Source organism: Podarcis melisellensis, assembly GCF_964234715.1.
Source record: "Podarcis melisellensis genome assembly, chromosome: 1".
NCBI classification, from domain to species: domain Eukaryota; kingdom Metazoa; phylum Chordata; class Lepidosauria; order Squamata; family Lacertidae; genus Podarcis; species Podarcis melisellensis.
In genome coordinates, this window is record NC_138528.1 from 87,581,551 (window position 1) to 87,608,807 (window position 27,257).

A 27,257-nucleotide genomic window follows, 5' to 3' on the forward strand; every position below is an offset into this window, starting at 1 on the left:
CAAGGTCCTGAAGAGTTTGACCTCTCCTGCTATCTAGCTCTGTCTGTCTAGATATTTATGTGACTTGATACATAATACTAACGGATGAGTCTAGCCAAGTCCTAGTCAAGTCAGTCAATTTTATTGTATGTAGCCAAAGGCCTTTGCAATTGATGACAGAAAATAAAAGGAAAACTTTAATCTAAAATCATACAACGTAACCTGCAAGTGTTTACAACATAAAATTGGGGTGCATTCACTTAGCTGGAACAGAGTCTTGTTTGCAGCCTTATGGGCTCTCAACTTACTCAAAAGGAATGCCTGTGCATCTTATAATATATATTGACACTACTCTTTTAAAACAACTAACCAAAAAACTTAAGCATTGACTTCTTATGTAGATTTACATCAATCATAATTGCCAAATGTTGCAATTCTGTATACACACTTGTCTGAGAACTTGTCTCATTAAACTCATTAGCACTTACTCCTGAGTTGACTGCCCTAGGATTGCAATATATATGTTCATGCATTTTTAAAAAACCATTTCAGCAGAACTCTACTTCTCTTCAAAGAATTCAAAACCCATGAAAAGAAGTTTATATGTTGATTTGCAAAAAATAAATAAATAATAAAAGTTCCCACCAGCTGTATTTCACAATTATAGTTTATTTTAATTAAGGGGGAGAGAAAAATATCTTGTTGTTTCAATTAGAAAAGTAGGCCATCTATAATGAATTCAGTCAGGAAGACCGTTCTAGTCAAAGTCAGTTTAGGCTGAGAGAAGGGTGAGTTGGAACTCTTTCGAAGGGCTGCTCCTGAGAAAAGAGGAAATAAATTACACAGCATAAGAGAGAGGGCTGTGCAGATGGTGAGGGACTGCTGTTATATTAGCTGTTGAGACTTGAACTTGGCAAGAAGCAGAAATAGGCAGTAAAATTGGAGCTGGGGCTTGGTTAGCAGGTAGAAAGAGATGGTGTTTGCACAGAGAGTTTGCTACAAATTGAAAATGGGACAAGATCGAAAATGGGATCCCAATAAGTAGTTGTACAGCAATCCTACAATAGTGGTAGTAGTGGAAGATTCTGTGACAGAGCAACTGTGGCCTGTCTAATGGGATGTAGAGGTGCATCTCTCTCTCTTTTTGTAGGGGAGGAGAGAGAAAAAAATGACACTTCCTAAACAATCTATATGTGCCCACAGACTTTAAAAAAGGGTGGTGACCTTATCTACATTCAATTACAGAATTTTCACATTCAAATTAACATAAAAATCCCAGCAAACTTAATGTCATGCTCTGGCAAAATTTTGAAATTTCAGCATTTGACTTTATTATTCATATATTCAATATTTACTATTCATCATTATTGTTTCCTGATAAGGCTATAATCTCTTGGGAAAAAAGAATTTGTGTTCTTTTAAATGGAGTCCTTTAGAGAAGGGGGTGGGGGAAACCCTCTCAAACTGGTAGTAGATCTCAGGAGGAGATCGGCAAGGATTTCTGACTCTCAGTTCTTTAACAATAAAATCAAAAGTACAATGGAAGCAACTCCAGTTGGTGTTCTTGAGGTTCTAGTGAAAACCAATGCAGAGCTCACAAATCTGAAGTCTGCCAACCCCTGATATACAGGTTGGAAAACACTGGAAATGATTTGGTTAGATTCCAATAGAATTATTGAGATGGCTGAAGGAAGAGATAGACAGTAAATATTTCAAATAATGCTAGTGTATAAAATTAGCACGCAGATGGAATGCAAGAGGAACCCAGACTGTGTTTTCTCATGTGGAGAAGGTATTATCTTAAGCAGAGATATTTCACAGTGGAAATATTACTGTAATATTACAACACCCACTCCTTTTAGTAATATACGGTAATGTTCTTCCATACCATTGTAACAATGAATTTACTAGATAATATTCATAATTCATAGAACAGAGAAGAGGACCCCATAAAAGCTTCTCCTAGTGCAAAGCTGAACAAGAATGTGCTGGTTCACTGTGGCCAACAGAGTGGATTATCATGTACAGAAGTCTCCTTCCGTGGCCTTTGGGTGGTATAACATTTTCACTGGCCCTAGCACGTGGCTTGTTCTGAAGAACAGCAAAGAGATATACAGCACTTTACATACTTAATAATCACTGTGAAAATAAGAATGCTTCACCATACAGAACCAGCTGTTACCTTTTTGCAATTTAATCTTTATTGATTTTAAATATTGAATCCATTCATCTCAAAAACAAACAAACAAATCACATCAAATACAAAGAAAATGTTACATATAAAATAAAGTTATTCCATACGTTGAGTCTTCCATCTTCCTCAGTATGGGTCCTTTGTTTCCTTGTTGACTGCATATTGTATGACCTTTAACATCATAAATTGTCTATAATCTTTGTAGCATATAACACTGAAGAAGTTAATCAAAGCATGCCAAAGGTTTTATATGTGAACAATGGTCTTTCCATCCCAATTCAGTCTTTATTAGTTTATAAACAAGAAAGAAAGAAAGAAAGAAAGAAAGAAAGAAAGAAAGAAAGAAAGAAAGACAACACTGAAACACAAAAATATTACAAACAGACTACTTTCTCCACCAACAATGTTCTCTTAAGTACAATCTGTATATATCCCATTCTTTGTAAAGCTTTTGGTTTGTCTGGTTCCTAATTTTTCCTGTCATCTTTGCCAATTCTACATATTCAAATAATTTCGCTTCCCATTCTGTTTTAGTTGGTATCTTATCTCTCTTCCACCATTTGGCTATCAGCATTCTCGCAGGAGAGGTTGCATACACAAATATCTTCCTCAGTTAGCTGTTGCCTTTTTGAACCTGTTGTCAGATAAGTTGCTGTCTGGAATGTTCCAGCTGAGACACCAGCAGTTCCTCATCTGACCTCCAGGTGGCATAATTCAGGGGTCCTCCACCAATCATCTACAAAGCCATGTGGTGTCGTGAGTCTGAGGTGTCCATTGCTTTTTTCTTGTAGTATTGCTGTGATTCTTTAGCAAACCTCCAGAGATTTTAAAAGAATACAAATCATAAATACAACCCTCTGAAAACAAAGTCACAACTGCTTACAAGAAAAAGAGATTTCCCCCTCTAATGACAGCAATGACAAATGTTCAGTCAGAACTCAGGGCATAATTTAATGATTCCTCTGCATTTTATCTAATTAAATTTTTTTTGAGGGGCAGGTAGGAAGCATTCTAGAATTCAGTTTAAGACACTTAATATGCTTCCAGTAAAAAATGTTGAAAATTATTGAAAAAGAATGAAACTGCATTTCCTCTGTCAAAATATTGAATCCGAAAGAAGTAATTGGAATGGACATTTGAAAGTGGGTGAATAAAAGAATGTCAGAAATACTCCTCCACCTTTTATGCCATTTGGTTAAATATAGTTCAGATCTATAGCCATTTGCTTAATTAAAGTGGAAGCAAAAAGTTAGAGGCTCCAAGTGATGAAAATAGAATAAATCGCCAGAAGTTGGAAAGGACTTTAATTCAGAGAGAATGTGACTGCACAAAACATTTTTTTGATAAGCCATGTGGTTGTATGTGACTTTTTTTAAAAAAAGTTTTCAAGCAAAAATCCAATGGATTGTAATTCCTTTCCAAACAGGCTCATTAAAGTGCCACTGTTATCTCTGCTAGCCTCTACATGCCCCACAAAAAGCATAGGGCCCTTCCCTTTTCTCTTTCCTATGGGAAGTTTAAAGAAGTGAGTAGCATTGATTTGGGGAGCAAATCCCAGTGCTTCTCCTTAGCAGCTGCCCTAAAAAGAACCCCCTCTCTCATCAGTCACTGGACTTTACTTTCCAGCATGCTGTTTTTCGGCATAGTGATGGATAAGGAAGAAAAGTGGGAGCGAATTAAGTGCATTAAAAACAGTATTTATTGACAAGACAGGGAGGAATGAGAAATGCAAAACATTTTATCCAATTGATCATCTTTAAGCCTTGCCGGTGGGTTTTCACTCAAGTAGAGTTGCAGCTTTGCTCTGTGCAACACATGTCAGAAAAATATGGTCTCATAGATTCAGAAAGATTAATGGTACTCCTCCTGCAGAAAATGCTGCTCAAAACAGTTATGTCAAACACCTTCGCTTTGGGTACCACTGATATTTAATTAATATGGTGAAGTTACATTAATCCAGAAGATCCACGAGCCACAGGCATGAATCTAGCTGTAGTTGATCTCTTTATGAACTAGAAGGTTCACTGGCTGTGTGGAAAGGATTTCTCTCCATCACTAGGTTGCTGGGCCGATGTGGCTTACCCAGTTTAGGTGCATTTGTCATGACCACAACATTTACCACTATGGAATATATTTGCAGAAAAAGAAGCAATGCTTCCTGAGGTTGCAGTTTAGAATGCCACTAATATATCCTAAATTGTTTTTCCTGCTCACAAAAATGATTATTCAAGGTCCGATTCAATTAAATCTGTTTTTATTTGCTTTCTCATATATGACAATTCACTCCTTCCTCTGAGGGTTCATCGATCTCCATAGATGAGAATTGTTTGCTTTGAACATATAAAAGGAGACCTGGTTCAAATCCCCACTCATCCATGAGTGTACTGGGTGACCTTGTGCCAGTTACTATTTCTCAGCCTGGTGTATCTCATGGTTGCTGTGATGATGAAATGGAGGCGGGTGACACAAACCACCCTGAGCTCATTGGAGGAAGCACAGGACAACAATAGCATCAACACTCTGCAGGCCAGGAAGAATATGAGAAGATATTTTCCCATTTATTTGTCTACTATCAGAACTCTTGGGTTACTTGCTATTATTGGCAAGCATTTTCACAACTGCTCATGGGGCAATAAAGAAAAGAAACCCAAGAAAAACCATAATCACTAGCCAATCTGCCCACTTGAAGATGGTTTCTAAGCATCTGCAGAGAACCTTTAGACTCAACTTCTAGATTATTGCAGCCGGACTTCATCTTCCTACTGACATCACTGAAGTAAGCCCAAGATATAACAACCAGGATTTCACCAAACTGTTGTACAGTTTGCAGAAGGGAGCCTTTTCCCCCAAGAAACAATAGCTCTGTGTTTGACAGTGCAACAGAATAGCACGAGCACTTCAGCTAACAGATTTTGGATGGCACTCAAGACCTGCAAATTGTCCATTATATAACTTATTAGTATGTATGTGCACATGTGCCACAAGGGAGCACAATTTGTATATGCCGTCTCAGACACCAAGATGCCATGGATTGGTCCTGCCCAGTGATCTCTTTTGTCAATCCGTACAGACAGTTCTTTGGACAGTAGCCTGCAAAAGAAACAGGCAGGAATTGAAAGGCATCATAGGGTGCTGCTGTCACTTCAATCCTGCTGGAGAGTGAGAAGTCATTATCAGATTTGCTTTGTCCAGGCTTGTCGAGTATTGGCAAATCCTCCTTGATTAAAAACTTGAAAGGGCATGACTGCCAGCTGTGCCTTGCGAGCAACATCTGTATTAGAATTAAACAGCATGGGGAAGGGACAGTAATAGATTTAATGGAGGAGTAGCACACCAGCTCCTTCCAGATTTAAGAGCTAGCCTGGCAAATAAATTCTATTTTCTCTTATTGCTTTTTGACAAATCTTTAGAACTAATTGTGTGGAGAGCCTGATACTCATCTCTTGAAATATATACATTTTTAAAAAATGTATTTGCCCATCCAGTGAGTGGTGGGGATAGGGGAGAGAATGCTTGGCTTTTCCTATAAAAAGCCAGCAGACCCTGGGATGTTGTGGATTGTAAAGGATAATCTGATACCTGCCTGAAAAGGCCTTTGCCGTTTGTTGGCTTTTAGCGAGATCACCTGAACGACAGGCACCCACACTGCTTTTTGTCAAAGCAGACTGAAGATTTGGAGGACAATGACAAAGAAGGAAGGTCAGTCAAGTTCAAATGAATTCTGAGTAGGTATTGTAACTTTAGTCCCTGCTGTCGCCTCATTGAAGGTAATGAATAAAAGGCTGCTGGCCATTATAAGGGATGGGGTGGCTGAACCTGGCATGGGGAAAAATGGACTGAAGTCCAAACTAATCCTCTTTTTCTGGTTTAGTTGTTCCTGAGTCACTCATGTGGTGTGAGAGGAGCTGACGTGTGGCATGAAAAGTTCACCCACCATCCTGAGGTTGGAACACCTGCTGACAATTGCATCTGAGGACTTCAATAGCTACATAAAAACAGTCTTATCAGGGTCAGATCAGTGTTTCATGGTCTCCATGGCAACCCAAAAGACTGTCTCAATAGATATTTGGGCCAAGACATATTATAACTCATACCCTGTGTTTTTTTGCCAGAGTGGCCCTGTAGTTGAGGATGCTCTTATATCTATGTCATGGATGGGAAATTTCCTGGTGAGGATTGATTTGATGATAGCAGTCCTCTGTCCTCCTCCTCCTCAATTGTTCATCCCCAGAGACTTGGGAAATCTTAAGAATTCAGTGATGCTCTTGCATGGCTGGTGCTCCTATTGAGGCTCTGGTATACAATGGCAAGATAGAAAGTTCCATCAACTGGATTGCCCCTAGCTGCCTTCTTTGATGCTATAGAGCTTGGAGTGCTGCAAGCTTCGGACAGCAGAACAGTTCAGAGAATGGATGCGATGCAAGTGATGCAAATTGAACTTAGCAAATATAGTCATGCCAATCATGTGGCAGTGATGGCAGTTAAGAAAAATTACTTCTCTACCACCATTGCATCCATATATAGTCCTCTAGCAGAGCTCTTCGTAGTGGTTAGGGGGACTAAGGAGCTCTTGTTCACTGACCTATAAACACCTGAACCATCTGTAGCCTGCTGTGACATACCTGCTTGGCAGCTTAAAGGTAAGACTACTCATCTCCACTCTAACCTTGACACTGCTATAAGTACAGGCACCCAAGTAACTGTCTAATCTTGTTATTTGGGATCAGATTCTATTAATGAGGTCTGAGTATGTGGACAAGATGCTTGAAGGAATGTGAGCAACTTCTTGTCCTCTCAACACCTGCCTGTCATAGCTTAATAAAGCTAGCCACAATCTAATGCCCTTAAACGCTTGGGACTTAGGTATCTGTTGGAGCATCTCTACCCTTACCAGCATGCCCAGACCTTGAAGTTGGCAGAAGGATCCCAGAAATGGTTGTACATTGTGTAGGGATTTGGGGAGAGTGCTCTCAGCAGTAATACCCCAGCTATATAAATTCCTTTACCTAGAGGCATGGGTGGCTCCCTCCACAATGAGCTCCTGTTGCCTAATAAAAGCATATCTATTCACCCAGGTTCTTGGTGAATAAGTTCTTAAATACATCCACACTAGATCATGGGAGAGTATTGTGATGTAGTTCTGAAACCACAGTGTTATTGTCACATTGATTTTATGGCATTTTATTTGCTTTACTGTTTAAATGTGATGCTGTTTTAACTGGCTGGGGTTTACTGCATTGCCAAAAAATCCAACTTGGCAAAAAGCAGCATACAGTATATAAATGTTGAAAACAAACTCGTTGTGCGGGCAGCAAGGTGACTAAATAAGAAAATCAATATACCCAGAAAATGGCTTCAGTTTAATGGAACTGTGTCTTAACTGAGATTTTTGAAATATTAAATTGTAATGTGCGAACATACTGTATTAGATGGCTTGAATACCATTCTTGTTCAGGAGAAAGGCTTCAGTAGTCCTCTAATGATATAGTTTCCACAAGGCATCTAATTTGGGCATAGAACAATCAAAGCACCCTATAGATGTGAGCTATTTCAGCCTGTTCTCAAAGTAATTAATATCTGAGCATGACTGGAAGGTGCATCATATTTATCTCTCCATCAGCGGAAGAATTTTTTTAGATATGCCTTTTATCAACTATCAGTCACAGTCATCAGACACAGAAAGGAGGAGGAGGAGGAGGAGGAGGAGGAGGAGGAGGAGGAGGAGGAGGAGAATAGATGGTTTATGCAGAAATGTCAACACTTTTATATGCTTTGAGGCTTGAAGAAATATTGAAAAATGTTTGAAACCTTTCTGTTTGTTTGAACATTAACCTGAAATGTCAAGTTATGAAATGATGAAAGTCAAAAGTGAAACAAATCGACAATGTTCCAGTGAAATCTGTAAGTTCAAATGGGGGAACCATATTTGAGTCTAACTTCCCATTACACTCGAATATGTTTAAAGAGAGCCCCTGTTCCCAGGCAAAAGCAGCACCAAAAAGAGGTGCTTTGCAATGGAGTGGGGTGGGTCTTAACCCTTCTCCACCTGCTGCTTCGTGGCTCTTAGTTGTCCTTCCCAAAGGCATTTTTTGATCACAAATACTGGCATTTAACATGTAGTAATGACCTCAACAACATCTTTTCACCTTGTTTGAATTGAAGGTGGACAGTAAGACACTTCCCTAAAGGCAAGAAACACACCTTTTTCTGGTGGTTCACAGTGTCCAGTGTCCATCATCCTGGAACAATGCAGATTCTCAGTGCTTGTGGTGACATCCTCTGGCAGGTGAGGTGTTATATTTTTCCTTAATATTTTAATATGTTTCTATTTCAATATTTTTTTAAAGAAATGTTTAGTGGAACAAACAAGATGCATTGCATCCAATAATCAGCCTAAGGTTGGTCGGATTCTCTGCCCTGCTTCAGGGTCAGAGAAAGGGTGGGGACCCTCCTTGGAGAGTTTTACACAAGATGACTTTCTGCATCCCAAAGCATCTCTGCGACTCAGCACAACAGGGACAAATTCCCTCCCTTTTCAGCATGCAGGAGGAAAGTATAGGGCTTGCCCCCACATTTGTGTTTGCATTTAGAGGTGACTGGAGGACCTTTAAAGCCTGGGATGACAAGACAATCAAGACCACATCTTCTCCCTTAGGGAAAGGCGGGGTCAATGTCAAGCACACAGTTTGTGTACCCCTAATGCCCAATCTGTGCCTGCTTCTTTGGAGCTTAATTTATATATTTGTATTTCTAACCCATTGCTAGCATTCTTCTCTGCAATATCACTGGAAGAATGCCATTTAGCTCTGTCTAGAAAATTGCTTCCTTTTCACATATGGATCAACAGAATAATAAAATTAGATCATCCCTCGGCATTTTTATAATCAAAATGTAGAAATCATATAATTGTTCTTTTAGTATAATTACTTCTATGTTATGTAACGAATACGTGCATAATGAGATCTGTCTTTTAATGAATTAAATTTGAATGGAATATATTGAAATATTTAACAGGAGCATCCTGGAGCATTAAAATAAGCATAGCAAATTAGGTACACATCAAAATGCAGCTCTTCTTGCTGCTTCGGAAGATATAGCTTTTTTTGAATGTGTATTTTTACTGCAGACCTACAACCTAACATAAGGCCAGTTAATTCAAGTCTACATTTAAAAATCAACACTTCCTTCCCTCCCAGTTACCCCCAAACCTTAAGCTTTAAAAGGCTAAAATATGTTTTAAAATGATACAAGAGAAGTAGGTGATGGCTTAGAAAGGAGTACCAAATAACTCTCTGTAAAGTTGGCACTCACTTAGTGATGTGCAAACTGTTTCATATATGCTTAGGGTTGCCATATTTCATACCCAACAAACAGGAAGTCATCTGAAAAAGTGTGCATGCACACGAAAGCTTATATGCAGAACAAACTTAGTTGGTCTCTAAGGTGCTACTGGACAATTTTTTAATTTTTATTTAATTATTTCGACCACGTCAGACCAACACGGCTACCTACCTGAAGGAAGTCATCCCTTAGTGATACATCAATACCATTTTATGGGGCTGTTTCATGCACCACACAAAGCTTCTCATATAGAGATCTTGGGTAGTATCCAGCAAAGCAGTTCTGCTAATGCAATGGAACTTCCCCTGCCTTTCCTAGCACTGCATGCCCCTATTGCCCTCAGAGGCTTTAGACTATTCCCAGAACAGATTTAGGAGGCATGTGGGGAATTTGCAAATAGAGGAGAGGCAGTGGAAGTTTTACTGAGCTAAAAAGCTGCTGCACATTAGAAGAGCATTGCAAATGAGACTTTGGATCCTGGGGTTTTGAGCAAGATCCACCAAAATTAAGCACATTTAAATGCCATTGATTTTAATGGGAAAGTTGATGATGTGCTTACTTTTCCCCATTTGAAATCAATGGGACTTAATAGTGCTGAACTATGGAAGGATTGGACCCTTCATCTTACATACATTGATGTTTCATATATTATTATACAACCTTTTAAACTCCCATTCCTCCTACTGTTCTTTCCTTTCTTTTGCATGCCCACATTTCCTTTCTTAGCATATTAGGGAAGAAGAAGAAAACATAAAAGAATTTCCTTACAGCCATTAAAAGAAACCCTAATGATCAGTAGAAAAAAGAGCTATTTGGGGAAATTACAAATAAATGAAACAGTGTTTTGAAATGTTAAATTCTTGATTAATCATAAAACTCTATGAACACAGTCTGAATTTCTTCAAAGTACTTGGCATTCTCTGTTATAAAGAAAAGGTCTGATAGGTTTTCTGGATCATACATAACTTAGGATGTAATTGGGTTTTCCGTTCTTCCACCCAATAATTAATTTACCAGCTCCAGCCTATACCAAGTTTGCTTCCAAAAAAACCCACTTGTATATTCTAATAATTTAAGAGGTTTTTTTAAAAGTGGAGTCACATTTTGTAAGGAACCAGAATTAACTTTTTAAAGATATATATGGAAATGTTTGAAACTCAGATTGTCAATGACATTGTCAAATGTAATTGAATGCTGAATCTATGTGAAATCTCTCTTTGGTTCTAATTTAGATGAGTTCATCATGTAATGATAACTGAAATGGCATGTTATGACTTGGTTTTATGGAATGGCTCCCACAGATCTGTTATTGCATGTTGCACTTTTTATTATTTGACTTGAGAAATCACCCCCTTAATTCTTTATGTCAGTTGGTCCTGTAACTATTTAAAGGCTGCAGTTTAAAGCGTACAGTTAATAGAAAGTGTTGAAAAGCATGGGATACATTATATATGGAAAATCTAATGTACAAATGGAAAAAGCTCTGTGGTTTTCACTCAAAATTTTCTTTTCAGTAGTTGCCAGTGCAGTAGAACAGAGCCACCCTCCTCTCATCAGCAGAATCTTTTCAGCTTATTTGAACAGGACAGGCCTGGGTGGAGGCAGGGCAGCAGTGAGGTCATGACTTTACAGATGTACTGGCAGGAGCACTGGACTGGCTCCACTAGTTTGTCTGTGCTGGCTTGTCATTGGCACTGTCCTACCCTTCCAGCTATGTGATGCCTGTGATGTGAGGGTGGCTATGCCCCACCACAATATGCACTTTGCATGGTAGAACATTGCTGTGTGATGGACAAGAAGCCCCTTCCCCCTAAAGCTGACTCCCTAAATCCAGAATGCCTCTGATGAAGAAAACACTCAGTGCTCCTAAGAACACAGGACGTTTCACTGAGAAGAGCATGGAGGGTAGAGGCAGAAGGTGGTACCCAATCCATTCCTTCTCTCCCCCTCAAGCGAGTCCTACATCATTGCCAAATCTGCTCTGGAACGCCTAGAGCATTTGGGGGGTGCACGATGGGAGAAGAGAGGGGAAATGTTCCATTGAATAAGAAGAAATGTTCATGGTGGTGGAATGTTCATGTTAGCACTACTTTGGACGCAACCCAGAATCAATGATTAGACCTTTGCATCCTTTTCCAGCTTATGACAACATGGGTGGGACCTGTCAGTAAATGCTGCAATGTATCCTCAACGTCTAGTAAGTGTAAACACCTGTTCAGGGTTTCTGCCAGCCAGGAAGACCCTCCTGCAGATAGTATAAGCTGTAGGAACATAAGGAAGGCATTCCAGCCTCTGGTTTTCACTTTCCCCACTGATATTTAATATCCCATAGCTACTGCTCAGTCCTCAGTGGACTGTTTTGGAGGAAGTTCATCCCCTTAGGTCCCCTCACCCACTTAAGATTGCTTGTACTTCTGCATAACTCAGGTTTCAGTATGCTATTACCTCCCTCTTGTTTCTCAGCGTTTCCCTTTGGGCTCTGCTTCTCTCAGCACTCACCCTCTGAGTTCACTATTAGAGCATATGACAGCATGTGCCTCCAACTGAGTTCAGACAAGCAAGAAACCAATTGCTGCTCATGTAAAATTGTCTTGTACTTGGTTCCCTTACAGCTTTATTGTTGAAACAGGGACATCATCTGAAATAGTTCACCAGTTTCATTGAACCCAAATAACATGTGCTTGTTACAGAACAGTTTCGATGGGCAAGTATATGCCTCCGTATGAAATTCAATTCTCTCCCCCCACACCCTGCATCTTCTGGCTACTCTTTGAAAGTTAAATAAGTCATTGCACTTTATAAATAACTATTGATATTTCACATAAGACACTCTAAACATACTTCAGGGCACAGGCCCTATCGATTTAGTCATTACTTTCAGCATTTTCTTATTTACCTCATCCAAGATTTGCTGCATGCTGCGTTTTGAGATAATTCAACAGCTGAATTTTAAATAGAAGAACCAGTCATATAAGCTACCCAGTGAAATGAGCACATTAAGTATTTTTATACCTAATGTTACTGTGATTTTTTTTTGCAGAGTCACAGCTAAGCAAATGTGTATCTTTACTGGACCTCTGTACAGTAGTCCAGTAGCAGATGGAGAAGAAAACTTAATTTATATTTTAGTTTTTATGGGTTACTTTTACTGCTATCTCAGCTGCTTTCAAAAATCACAATTACCTTCTGTCAACATGATCACAAATCACTTTTTTATACACTAATGAAATAATATTTTTATTAATGTAAACATATGTACAAAGTCAGACCACTGTGTATCTATCTAGTGCAGCAGGGGATGCTAACCTCTGGCCCAGATGTTGTGGGAATCCAACTCCCATCAGTTCCAACCAGCTTGAAAAATGCTCAGGGATGATGCAAATATAGTCCATGCCATCTGACCGCAGGCACATGGTTGAGCTCTCTCCAGACTAACCACGAACTGTAGCCAACATTTGTTTCAATATGTTTTAACCAATTTTAAATCTGAATTTTAAATTGTTATCTGCCCTGGGAAATGCTGGTGAAAGGGGGTGTAATAAATTTAACTAGCAACAAATAATCCTATGGTTTGCAGTTTGCGGTTAGTCCAGGAAGTTAAACCAAGAGCCCAAGTTCCGGTGACATGGTAAGCAACACCATAGCTTGGCTTAGCACAGTGCAGCAACAGAATAAATAAGAAAGGAGGAGCCAGGTGGTCGCACTAAGCTATGGTTGCATGTGAAGCTTGGTGGCTAGGAGTGCTTTTTTCATCTCCAGCTGGTTTGACAGCTACTCGCTGTTTGCACCCAAATGACTTAGCCACTATGTTACATGCTCTGGTAACTTTCAGACTGGATTGCTGCAATGTGCTCTGCATGAAGCTGCCCTTGAAGAAGACTCAGAAACTTCATCTGGTTCAAAATGAATCAGCTAGATTACTGGCTGGGACTCTATCACATATATCAACTGTTTTTTGTTTTTAAAAAAATCTTCATTTTTTGCCAGTTCATTTCTGGGCCCAATTCAATATGCTCACATTTGTGTTTAATGCCCTAAAATGCTTAGGTCCCAAATATCTGAAAAACCATTTTCTTCCCTACAGACTTTCTCCAGTGCTAAGATTGGCAGAAGAGACTTCTAAGTTATTCTGCTGCCCTCAGAAGCTCAGGTGGCAGTGGCCCAGAAGAGGACATTCTCTGTCGTGAAACTCCCTCCCCACAAATGTGCATATGGAAATGTTATTATACAGTTTTTGGTGAAGGCTAGAGACAGACCTCTTTACCCTGGCCTTTGACACCCCACTTTCAGGACCCATCCTATTCTTTGTAATTGTGTTTTTCAATTGTAAGTTCTTAAACTGTATTTTAAAATTGTTGTAACCCACCCTGGGACATTAGAGGTTGGGGAAATCCTTCTCCTAATCACCACAATCACCACCACTACCACCATCAGGCCATTGAATACCATCTTCAAATATTTGAAGGGCTGTCACATAGACTGATGGAAGCCAAACCAATGTCTGCAAATAAGATAAAACGGATTTCTGCTAAACATTAAGAGAGCTGTGAAGCGGGCTACTATGGAAGGTGATAGATTTTCCTTCCTAAGAGCTTTGTAAGCAGAATCTGGAAGGCCACCTAACCAAAATGCCTTTGTTCTCCCTTCCAACTCAGATTCTGTAATATGCTTGCTGGTATTTTAGTCTATGAAAACATTGTGGTTGTGCCCAGTGTAGCTTCCTCAGAAAGAGCATTTCCAGGAGAACATGCTTTTTAAAACTTCTAGTGACTCCTGAGAGGTTCTTCTGGTGCCAAAGAGTAGACAATTTTGACTTTATAAACATCCCATTTCAAATCTCAACCCGGCCTTCGATATCTATCACCCATGGTCCACATGAACCCATGGCACATCCCTAGAGCTATCAGCTTGCAAACTGCTTCTGTAGTGACTAAAATAAATATGTGAGTTTACAAAAAACAACAACACCCCACCAAAAATATATGAGCAGAACTAGCTCATTTTTTTTAGTCCTTTCCTCCCCGCAAAGAGAGGTCAGCAGCACCTTTGCTTTCTTGCTTCTTTTTCTCGCCAGTGATGCATTTTCAGCCTGCTTTGAGTGCAAGAAGCATGAGATTAGACAAATGTGTAATTACTTCTTGACCTGCTCTCCTCTGTTATACATTTTCATGAGATGCCATGATTCATTATTTGCATTGATATGTACAGAAGGCTGGGGCTGCTTCGTTGATATTCATTTATTCAACAGTCTGTAATCTATATTTAATGGAGTACCAGACTGTGGCATAATAAACCGTTTAAAAAAGATAGCTGCTGCTTACACGGAGGTTATTGCTTGCATAACCTGTACTTATTTTTCATTACAAACCTAAAAGAGGGGAGCATAATTCATACAAGAAAATGAAGTTAACATTTAATGGTTTAAAAATGATAGTGTGCTATAACACCGTGCAATACGCTGAGTGCTTATAAAACAAAGCAGAAAAAGACCAAAAGGAGAGATAGAATAAATACAAATAAAAGGAGCATTTATACAGTATCATGGATGCTTACCCTGAGCAATATGTTGCATTTTGTGGATAGCTTTTCCTTGGAAACAGGTAGGTCCACAAGTTCTTTGCTTGCTTCTCTCATTGTTCAGACCATGCGATTCCCCTCCTTCATTTCTTACAATGACTTCCATGGCATTTCAGGATCCTGGAGGGATGAGGAGGACTTGATTCCCTTCAAATCTCTCCATACTTGTGTCTCCCTACTTATCTCTCAGCTGTCATTAGGGATGTCAAAGAATTCTGACAAACCAGAATATGAAATGGCCAATGTTTGCTTATTTATCCAATGTCGGAATGGAAATCAATCCGGTGAATATGTTTGTTATTTGCTGTTGTTGCTGCTTCCACTCCTCAAATGATTTGTAATTGATTGTGTGTCCCCCCCTTGCCCTTTGTGTTGTGTTTCCTTTGCATTGGTATAATTTAAGAAATTAATTACATAAATTATGTAATTTGCCCCCAACAGACAGTTCAATGAGTAACATAGGTTTTTATAGTATAACACAAACTGCAGTGGAAAGAAGACAGTGCTGCAAGCGATGAAAATAGTGTACAATGGGTAATGATGCCTTCTTACACCCCCAGCTCTGTTCATGACCTTTGGTCATCCTTCTCCACCACTCTCAAGTATCCAAAGTCTCTTTCTCTTTTAAATGGCTCCTCGCTGTCTGCCGTGCCAATTACCCTCACCTATGACCTCTCTCCCCTTCATGGATCACTGCCTTGCCGTCGCGAAGGGGCTTGAATAACACAGAGAAGCTATGAACTATGCCAAGCAGGGCACCCAAGATGGACAGGTCATAATGGAGAGTTTGGACCAAACGTGATCCACCTGGAGGAGGAACCGGCAAGCCACTCCAGTATCCCTGCCAAGAAAACTCCATGGACAAAGACAACTTTGACCAAACTGCGGGAGGTAGTGGAAGACAGGAGTGCTTGGCATGCTCTGGTCCATGGGGGTCACGAAGAGTCGGACACGACTAAATGACTAAACAACAACAACAACATGACCTCTCTTCCTTCATATACCACCTCCAAAATCACATGCCAAGTCACTGAAGACTTTGACACACAACCATTCAGTGCCAAACTGCATAAGAATGTACAAAAAGCCTTGGAGGATCTGGCTAATGGCCCATCTAGTTTAGCATCCTGTTCTCAAAGTTGACAACCAGATGCCCATAGAAAGCCAGCAAGCAGGACCTGAGCAAAACAACTTTCCCCTCCTGTGGTTTCCAGTAACTGGCATTCAGAAACATATCGCCTCTGACCATGGAGGCAGAGTATAGCCATTCTGTCCATCCTTGCTAGTAGCCATTGATAGCCTTGATGTTAGATGGATTGCTTGAATGCTTCAAGGTACATTCGGTCCTGGGGAAGCAGACTCATCTCATATGCAGCCATCAGGTAGAAGGAGTAAGGAGAGGGAGAGGGAGAGAAGGGGATGAGGGAGAGGAAGAGGGAGAGAAAGTGGAAGCAAGGTAGTTGAGGCCTGGCTCTCCAACCTCGTATTTTTTTAAATCTAACTCAGGTTTATCATTCCAAAGTCTCCAGTCTGCCTCGTCCCTCTTTGATTTCACTTTCAAGCAGTAACACTTGCCATCAATACAAATGACAGGGCAGTATTGATGCTCCAAGGGCCTTTCAATGATTAGCTGCCAGGTTTGTCCAATTCAAAGAGCTTTGCTGAATGGAACGATGAAGAGTGAAGATGAAATCACCAGCCACGTCCAGTATCATCAATCTCCTGGGATTGACAGCCACACATAGCAATAGGTGTCATGGACAGGTATTGTTGTTCAGGGTCCCCCTTTGAAAGACAAAGTACACCGGGATTAGACAGCCTTTTCCCCTTTGCCTTCCTCACTGTTCCACCCCAGACCAGGGCATTTTCCTCCTGACTGGCTTTTTAAAAAAATCTCACTCACTGAACCTATGTATTATTCATGAACATTGCAATGAACCTAACCAGATTTTTTGCAACATACTGAGCATCTGCATAAATATCCCTGAAAGCACAGATCAGATCACAAGTGTTTATTAACAATCACTTTTGTCATAGTAAGAGAAATTAGGCTTTATGGATCATGTTATTTATGGATAAATGAACTCCATAGACTTCCCATGTTCTCTTGTTAATGTGATAAAACCTCAGATTTATGGGCAGAAATGTTCAAGAAAGCAATTCATTTTACAGAGCTATTGTCTAGGCAAGATTTCTGGAGGCAGTGAAACTACAATTCACAGTGGTGATGTGTTTGGCCACCTTGATCACTATGAATGGGCAACAAATGTGTTGTTCACAACCACAGAGTTATTTTTCTGGATTGTTGGGAAGCCCTTTTTCGCTTTTGGAATTCAAGAAGGGGAAAACAGTGGACGAGATGGTTGGACAGTGTTCTCGAAGCTACCAGCATGAGTTTGACCAAACTGCGGGAGGCAGTGGAAGACAGGAGCGCCTGGTGTGCTCTGGTCCATGGGGTCACAAAGAGTCGGACACGACTAAACGACTAAACAACAACAACTTATTTACTGTACTTTAGGAAAGGTGACACTCCACAGAGCTAACCTCTTTGAATTATATGGGATTGCAGATGCTCTTTCTAAGGCGAGCATATTGCCTGCCTGCTGTAGGAATGTCTGTTTCCAATATGCCTTGCCTGTATATTTCTAAATAGAACTAATATTCTATTTATTAGTTAGCACCTTCAATCCCCAATGTTTGACATGAGTAAAGGAATTTGAAATCTTGACCATTACTAATAGACTTCTCATAGACCAGGCAGAGGGCCTTCTCTGTAGTGGCGCCCGCCCTGTGGAATGCCCTCCCATCAGATTTCAAGGAAATAAACAACTATCTGACTTTTAGTAGACAACTGAAGGCAGCCCTATTTAGGGAAGCTTTTAATGTTTGATGTTTTATCAAATTCTTATTATTATCATTGTTGTTGTTGTTGTTGCTGCTGCTGTTGTGAGCCACCCAGAGTTGCTGAGGAAACCCAGCCAGATGGGCGGGGTACAAATAATATTTTATTATTATTATTATTATTAGTAGTAGTAGTAGTAGTAGTAGTATTACACTGCTCTGGAAAGTGGGGTGCACATGGGCAAACTGTCTTCCAGGGATACTCATCTGCCATTATATCTTATCGTGGATGGAAAGGATGCCTTATAAAGTGCTGAATAATTCCAGGATTTTGGAGCTTGAAAACTACTGAAGTGGGGAATTGCAGGAGAGAACCAGAAATATGCAGCACATAATTGGTATCTTAAGATAGCAGGAGCACAACATGTAGAGATATCACCCATCCTCTCTGAATGAGTACACAAGCAGAGCCCCTATGGATCAGCCCCAAGCCCCATATGGTCCAGCATCCTGTGGGCAATCAGATGGGAAGCCCACAAGCAAGACCTGAATGCAGCAGCATTTTCCTAACTTGTGATTCACAGCAACTGGTATTCAGAGGCCTCCTGCCTTTCTTAGGGGGTGCCTAAGAGAACTTTTAAGAAGTGCCACAGAGGACCCTTCTTTGCATTGAGGCTATGGACTTTCATACACACTGTGATCAGAATACAGACTGAGGGCCCTGCATGGCATTTACAATTAGAAAACCTCCCTGTTGGTGCTATTCATTCACATCATTTCCCACCAAGGATTGCCAGACACACGTGTGCTGCCTCCCCTCCCCTCCAGGGCTACTTGATGTCAGCATGCTGTGTGTGCATGCCTTCCACCAAGTACACATGATGTCATCATGTCCCATGGTGTGCTTGTGCCATGTGCACATGCTTCAGGGCATGCTGATGTTACTCGCACATGCTGCGGGGTATGCTGGGGTGTCGTGCATATACCCTGTAGCTTGCACAGATGATGGAAGCACACCCCACAGCATGCGCGCACGGCCGCCACAGAACTTTGAGTGGGCCCAGACCCTTCACTGAATTTTTTCAGGTGGTCCTTGCCCAAGTTGTTGCACTTGCCCGTATACCTTCCTGGCAAGGGAAAAAAATGCTCTATCAAGGCTATGAGAGCACCTACTTCCTCCTCTTCCACCTTCCCCTTCTCTGTCTCCATAGCCCTTCTCCAGCTCTTGGACTTTCAAGCGAGGCAAGTGGATGAAGGTGTCTCACAAGGATCAAACAATGAGATGCTCATGAAATCCATGGTAGTAGCAAGATTGTAGAGGCTGTGCCATTAATGAAAAAAAAGGATTCTGAAACTGAAGAGTAACTTTCAGTGAAAGGTTTTCTTTTAGCCATAGCGCCTTGACAAAGAAATCAGGGTTGGCGAGAATGTCATCCTTTTCCATATGCCACCTTCCAGATTATCTGCAGACCAACAACACCAAGGACAGCAATCACTTAGTTATTTGGCTTTATGATAAGTGAAGAATGGAGATGGACCAACACATGCTATTTTTGTGTTAGTTGGTGACAGGACTGTTTGCAAAGTGACAGGCCCAGAGCGCCGGGAGCAGTATACACAAGACAGCAACTGTCACACAGGCTTTGCTCTGAGTAAACATACTGGGACTTCAAAGGCTTATGTCCTCCAAAGGCTCCTCGAGTTCTTTGCTTTGAGTCCTTCTTTCCTTCCTTACTGCTTTTGATTCTCACTTTCTTCTGATACTCACCTTTGATTCTTCCCTTCATTTCTCTGTCTTTCCATCACATATTACTGAAGTCAATGACACCTCTTAGATCGGAAGCCATTAATCCAAGTGCATTGTTTCTCACCAATTTTTTTAAAAATCAGTTTCATCACCATTATTTTGTTATACCTCTGGATTGCATTGTAGGAGTAAAAACTTTTTTTGCCACTGCCTGAATTCCTTTCCTACTGAATTGCCTTCCATTCTTCATTTCCTTATCTCAGTGTTCATTTTTCTCCCATCCCTATGACCTCTGTCTTCTTTCCTTATTCCTTTCATTTCTTCTTCTCTTAAAATTAAAATGAAAGAACTCTGTTTATATTGAGGCTGGAATTCTACCAATACCTTTAAAGGCAGAAGTGGCAGGCAAATTTCAATACTGAAAGGTACATATCTCAGCCAATGCCTGCTCCAATTGAGGCCAGAGCTGTGTGTTCTGAACCCTTAAAAAATTAAAAACAAATTATTCTCCAAAGGTGATTATATTCTATGTCAACAAAAGCCACATTCTTTAATTTAAATTATGCATCTTTAGCATATTTACATATATAGGCTCATTCTGCATAATTTATGCTGCTTTTGCTAGTCAAGGGGAAGAGGGAAAAGAACTGAACTAAAAAGTACTGGAAGTTTTGCTTAGTGCAGACGTAACTTCATGGATTTTGTGATGAACAGCCTAAATATTATGAAGCTTATATTAGCTAGAAACATGCTCACTTGGGGTGAGGGGTTGAATAGGAGATTTTTTAAACCCCTGAGGTATTAGATTCTCATGTATCTGATACCCTGGAAATATGGAGAAAGTAGCCCTGATTGTGATTGTGAGACCAAAGCATGTATTTTAGAGTTTTATACTGAGGCAAACCATAGGTTCATCGAGCTCAGTACTGGCAACTGGCAACGGCTCTCAGATTTTCAGATGAGACTCTATTCTAGCCCTATCCAGAAATGCTGGGGTTTGGACTGGGATCTTCTACATGCAAGCAAGTGCTCTACCAGTGAACTACAGGCCTTCCTCTTACAAGGCCTTTCCAGCAAATTAAATGCAAGAGGTTTCTTCCTTAGTGTGACACTCAGACCAGCAGCATGCTTGTCATGCGCACTTAATGGAGGATTGGTTGTTTTCTATGGTGTATCTGGCCATTTGACCTTGCTGACGGAGGCTAATGTGTGTTTTCTATAGCAGGGAAGAAACCTTGCACAGGAGTCTGGAGTAGGAACAAAACACACTTCAAAGAACTAGATAAGAGTGCTTAATGACAGGCAGATTTGGGGAAACACACAGGGACAATGTGCTCAGATCAGCTACTAGGGTGACCACATGAACTCTGAACCCTTGCACCTCTTGGCTGATAAAAACTAACAAGAAGGGGACAGCTGGCTAGGCTAGGGAGGTGATTAATGCTTCCTTGCAAGAGGGGATGGTCCCTGCCTGCTTGAAGCAGGCAGTGGTAAGGCCACTCCTCCAGAAACCTTCAGTGGATTCAGAAAATCTAAGTAAATTACTGAGCGGTTTCTGATCTTCCCTTCATGGGCAAGGTTTTTGAGTGGGTAGTCACTGACCAGCTCCAGATAGTTTTGGAGAAAACCCATCTTCTAGATCCATTTCAATCAGGGTTTAGGCCTGGTTTGGGCACAGAAACTGCTGTGGTCACCTCGTATGATGACCGCTGTTGATAGAGAGATGTGTCATTTTTTAATTCTCCTTGACCTCTCAGGGGCTTTCAATTCTATTTCGGTGTCATTTCCAGAGGGTGATTTTGGGAAGTGCTCTTCGGTCCTATGGAGCCTTCAACGTTGGGTTCCTCAGGATTCAATTTTATCCCCTATTCTGTTTAGCTGTAGATGCTGTTTAGCATCTACATGAAACCACTGATTGGGGACCATCTGGAGCCTTGGAATACACTGCCTGCTATATAATGATGACACACATCTCTATTTCTCCTTCACATCTGTAGATGTGCCAATGGATGTGCTGGACCTCAGTAGTGGACTAGATGAGAGCCAATAAACTGAAGTTCAGTCCAGATAAGACCCACTGTTAGTGGGTGATTCCCTAGACCAGATGGATGGGAGGTTGCCTGTTCCTGATGGGTTTACACTCCCTTTGAAGGAGTGGGTACTCAGCTTGGGTTAATTCTGGAGCCACTGCTGTTGCTTGAGGCTTAGGTGGTCTCATTGGCGCAGAGTGCCTTCAGCTAGTAGTCCAGCTGTGCCATCATGTGGACAGGACTAGCCTAACTTCTGCCACCTAGGCACAGGTAACTTCTAGGAATAGGCAACTAGAGCCATTGTGGTGTAGTGGTTAAGACTGGTAGACTTGTAATCTGGTGAACCGGGTTCGATTCCCCGCTCCTCCACATGCAGCTGCTGGGTGACCTTGGGCTAGTCACATTTCTCTGAAGTCTCTCAGCCTCACTCACCTCACAGAGTGTTTGTTGTGGGGGAGGAAGGGAAAGGAGAATGTTAGCCACTTTGAGACTCCTTCGGGTAGTGATAAAGCGGAATATCAAATCCAAATCCAAACTCTTCAAAGCAACTACTCTATTCCAAACTGAAAAATGGAAAGCGTCATGCTGGTGGTCAACAGAAGAGATTCAAAGACTCTCTCAAGGCAAATCTAAAAAAAAAATGTAGTATAAACACTGACAACTGGGAAACACTGGCCTGCGAGCACTCCAACTGAAGAACAGTCTTTACCAAAGGTGTCATGGGCTTTGAAGACACTTGAACTCAGGACGAAAGGGAGAAACGTGCTAAGAGGAAGACATGCTTGGCAAACCCTCACTGTGATCAACTCCTGCCTGGAAACCTATGTCCCCACTGTGGAAGAATGTGTGAATTCAGAATTGGCCTCCACAGTCACAGTTTTTGTTTGTTATTATCATATGCATTTTTTGTTTTTATATTGTAAACCACCCTGTGATCGTCAGATGAATTTAACCAATCAACGAATCAACCAATCAATTGCAACAAACACAACAGCTATTCCAGAGGTCCTGGTGACATTCCTGTACCTAATAGTTTATTGCAATGGACCAGTCAACTGTGTGGTGTTTCTTTCTCTGTATATTGGTACTGCTCTGAAAGCTGATCACCTGAAAGGTGCTGAGAGCCAGAAGAGGTTCTGTTCAACTGTTCAACTCCCTTTGGGGTGCCCTGGTTTTGTCGTGAATCAGAATGTGTCCAAATAAGGGAATGAATGACTATTTATTCAGACTAGTCATGCAAGATTCTTCATGTTTTGAAAGGAGGGGGGGATACTAAGTGGAGAGGGGACGAATTCTCAACAAACCAAGGGGGGAAAAAACAGGTGTGTGACTGCAGCTAAGTTATCAAGATACCCTCTATATGCTCCTGTTTCCATTTCTTAAATTACATTTCTCCTGACAAATCCATTTTCAGTCATGGTAATGAGCAGATAAACAAGGGATAGCGCAGGAGAGGTTCAGAAAGGAACCTTTCCCCATCCTCCTTCCTTTGGGAATATTTCAGTTGTTAAAAATGTATGCCTTTAGCCTTGAGATACGCAAGCCATATGCATAAATAAATAAGTGCCTGACTTGAATGTGTGGCACAGAGCTCTGCAGTGCTGAAGAGATGGGGGGGGCAGAGGAAATCAATTGCTCCTGACTATTGAAGATGTGCAATTATTGGGTGCTGTAATTAGATAATGAAAGACCTGCTCCTAATAAATCTGTCTTATAGGTTTCATGGCCATGCCTAACCAAGTGTGTGAGTGTTTCTCTGAGCACAGGGCTAATAAATAAATAAATAAATAAATAAATAAATAAATAAATACATAAATATTTGGCTCTTTTATTTGGCTCTTTTATTTTTGCAGATGGAAACCTCTGTTCTTGCTATTAAATATGATATAACCTAACAAAATGCAAGCTTGGATTTGTGTGAGAATCCCACTTCTCACTGACCTAGAATCAGGGCTTTTTTTCCCAGCTGGAACTTGCCAAAACTCAGTTCTGGCACCTCTCAGGTGGGTGCCATTGCCATTATAAGAGAACAAGGAAGGTGTTCATGAAGTGTTCCATCACCTCTTTTTCTAGAAAAATAGCACTACCTAGAATCCTTAGCTATTGAAATGCAGGCAAGCTGGGGAGGTGAAGGACAGACCCAAAAGCTATTAGGGAGGCATAGGAGTGGAGGGTCCAGATAAATGTAAATGGCAACAAAATATCTGGGAAAGGAAGAGGAGCAGGTTTGCTCAAGTGTGTTGCAGGTAGAAATACTCTTTGTAATGAAGTGAGAGCAGTAGTTTACTTGCTCAAATTAACAAATAAGAAAGTTTTGAGAATTTAAATTCTAGATTAAAATTGATTACTTAATTGAGAAGGGGATTGTAACAAAAACACTGGGGTCTAAATAGAATAGTAGAGTGCCTGGTATCTGGTGGGCAGACCAAAGCACTCGTCAGGAGAGCTATGAGATTCAAGTGAGGGTCAGATGCCTTGTCAATCCCAGCAGGTATATAACAGGAAGACCCGGCCTGCCCAGGCCTGCGGCTGGGGAGGGGCTTCACAAGTGGAGTAGCCTAGGGGCTCTCTTCATCTAAATCCAGCCCTGACTGCCACTGAACATTTCAATTCCATTCCTTCCTTCTCAGCAGTCTAATTCACTCCTTGATGTTTGCTTTAGTAATTTTGAAGTTACCCGTTTGCGTGCTGAGGTCCCCAAGACACCCCAACCCCAATAACTCAAACATCACACATTATTTTTGTTTAAGGTTTTTGGCATAATTTTGGCCACAACTTTATTATCAATACAAATTGTGAGTGGTTGCTTAGGCATTGGTTAGACTATCTGTCCCCCCCCCCCGCCTTGGGGGACAGCCCTGACTCCGTAGTCAGTGCGGAAGAGCAAGATCAGGGTCAACTGGAGCTGCAAAACAGACCCTCAGCTAATCCCCGCATGCTCCTTGGAACTTACACGGCCCGCACCCTGCACCAAGGGTTTGGACGAAGGGGATGGTAAGTTCCAGAATTCCTTTAACGGAATACCCGTGCAGCAGCAGCATTGGAGGGGCAGGCCCAGCCAATCCTTACCCCTCCACCAACCAATTTAAACCAATGCCTAACCGCCACTCGAGCCCCTCACGCTCGCCGCCAACCACTCACAACCCAAACCACACCCTCAACCTGGATACCACTGCATCCAACCAGACATCATTCCCCAACGGGGAAAGATGCACCCCATCATCCCTGAATAACTCAGCGGCCTTGAAAGAAATCAGAGGGTGAGGAATCACAAATCCACCCAAACCAACCACCAATTTGCTCGCTGCGGAATTAATCCGCTTCCTAACTCTTTCAGTGGCCGCCGGGCAAGGGCTACCCCTCCAAATGCGGCGTTTCAGCAGCTGCGACCAAACTAATGTGGTTGAAGGCACCAAGGCCGCCAAATCCCTCAAGTCCAGTAATATGGCAGCACGCAGCCCAAAGCAGGAAGAGGAAACCATATCATTCTCCCCCAGCTGCACAACTATCGCTGTAGGGGGGCCAGCGTGGAGGACCCGTCTGTGCATGAGAGGCAATAATTCCCTCCACTGCATCCCTCGTCTGGAAATCCAGGACACCTGCACTTGCTGCGGAAGGCCCAAGCCAGCTCCCAGACCAGATTGACGAGCTCTGACAGCGGCCCAGTGCACAATGCTGTGTCCCACTATCCAAATACGGATAGCGGCCAGACCTAGGGTTAAAACACAAAAATGTCAGTACACACACCACCATTATTTCCGCACATATACTTTGAATGCATCCGATCTCCAGTGACCCAGGTCCTTTATCCTCCTTGCTGACAAACCCCAATGGGCAGCTGTCGTTGCGGCACCAATACAGAAGGAGTGAGGAGCAAAGTCCGATGCCTTGCGGCCGCAGGCCACTACCACCTTGCGCATCACCTTAGTGAATTGATGCCGCACTAAAGGGTGCCCATTTTCATGAATAAACAAAGGCCCCCCGCCTGCCGGCCGCAAGGACAAGTATTTCTTAAGATCCTTTACTGGGCAAGGACCCTTCTCTCCCGTTGCCGAGAGCCAAATGACAGCTCCCCTACCCACCTGGTCGGTCTTCGAATTCCTGATATGCACCCTCAGGTCCGACTGCGACATGCTCACGTCCTGCAACAGCAATCCCCTAGAACCTCCATCCCGTTTTTGCTCAAGGACCACCTCGCCTACCCTCAGGGCCCCAAAGAATGCCAAGGAAAAGGCTGCAGAAAATAGACGGGCCTCAAACTTGGACCAACAGATGCTCCGCAGTTTACTGCGCATCTGTATCAGCAACTCAAAAGTGATGGGACGTCTGGGAACAGTCCTCGATGGGGTGAGTCGTCCCCATCCCTCCAACGCCCGACGCACCACAAACTTCCTACATGGGTCCTTGTCAAAAGTGGCCCTGCTAAAGAAAGAAATTGCTGCCGAATGGAGTCGCAGGGTCCTAGCTGCCCGGCGCATCTGGAACAAATGTGCCAGATACTTAAGCACCTGGGCAGTAGAATGAGGGGTGATGACCGCCCCCGCCGATTGGCCATTAAAGGACAGAAAATCAGCCCAGGCCTTCTTATAGGACCTTAGTGTGGAAGGGGCGACTGATGCGGCTACTCCCTGTGAAACTAAGTGTTGCCAAGGTTCCAGAGATGATCCGGGAAAATCTCCGGACGGTCTCGAGCCTCTGGCACCAATGACCTGAATCGTTCCATCTGAAAACGGGACAGAGCATCAGCAATCTCGTTAGAAATACCCGGAACGAAGCGAGCAGAAAATACAATATTAAAACGCAGACAGTGCAAAACAAACACCCGAAGCAAGGCCGAAACCCTAGACGACCGGGATGACTGCTTAGCTAAAACAGTCACTACTGCCTGGTTATCGGACCAAAAACAAACCCGATGGTCCTTAAAATGCTCAACCCACAAGTGTACCGCAACAACTATGGGGAAAAACTCAAGAAATGTCAGGTCTCGAGTTATCGCTTCCCCACGCCAAGCCTGGGGCCAAGGTTCAGCACACCACCTGCCGTCCCAAAACAAACCAAACCCCAGTGACCCTGCCGCGTCCGAATGCACTTGAAAATCATTGTGGAGGTTCAAAGTGTCCTGCCACAGTGATACACCATTAAATTCTTCCAGGAATTCCAGCCACACACGGAGGTCGGCTTGCACCTGGGCGGACAAACGAACCCTATGATGCGGGGCCTGCAGCCCCGAGGTAAGTTTGGCCAAGCGAGAGCAGAACAGGCGCCCTGGCGCCACCACCCTGCAAGCGAAATTTAAATGACCTAGCAACGACTGAAGCTGTTGCAAGGTAACCTTCCTCAATGGGAGCAATTCTTCAATGACCTTCCTCAAAGCAACTAACTTATCGTGCGGCAAACTAGAGGTTTGGGCCATGGTATCCAACAAGATACCCAAATAGGTAAGTTGCGTAGTGGGACCCTCAGTCTTTTCCGCCGCTAATGGAACCCCCAGGTCTTCAGCCAGGGAAGCAAAGGCACGCAGCAGAACCACGCAATTCCTCGTGTCGCT

General features: G+C 42.1%; 1 long non-coding RNA gene across 2 annotated transcripts in view; it reads right to left on the minus strand.

The window, feature by feature from the left end:
* Positions 1-628: 628 nt before the first annotated feature.
* Positions 629-27,257, minus strand: part of LOC309355364 — a 45,181-nt gene continuing 18,552 nt past the window's right edge. For both annotated transcript variants that reach the window (XR_014162518.1, XR_014162519.1), the window contains exons 2-3: positions 15,068-15,306; positions 629-797 (exon numbers count right to left, since the gene is read on the minus strand). This is a non-coding gene — a long non-coding RNA (uncharacterized lncRNA). The remainder of the gene's footprint in view (positions 798-15,067; positions 15,307-27,257) is intronic.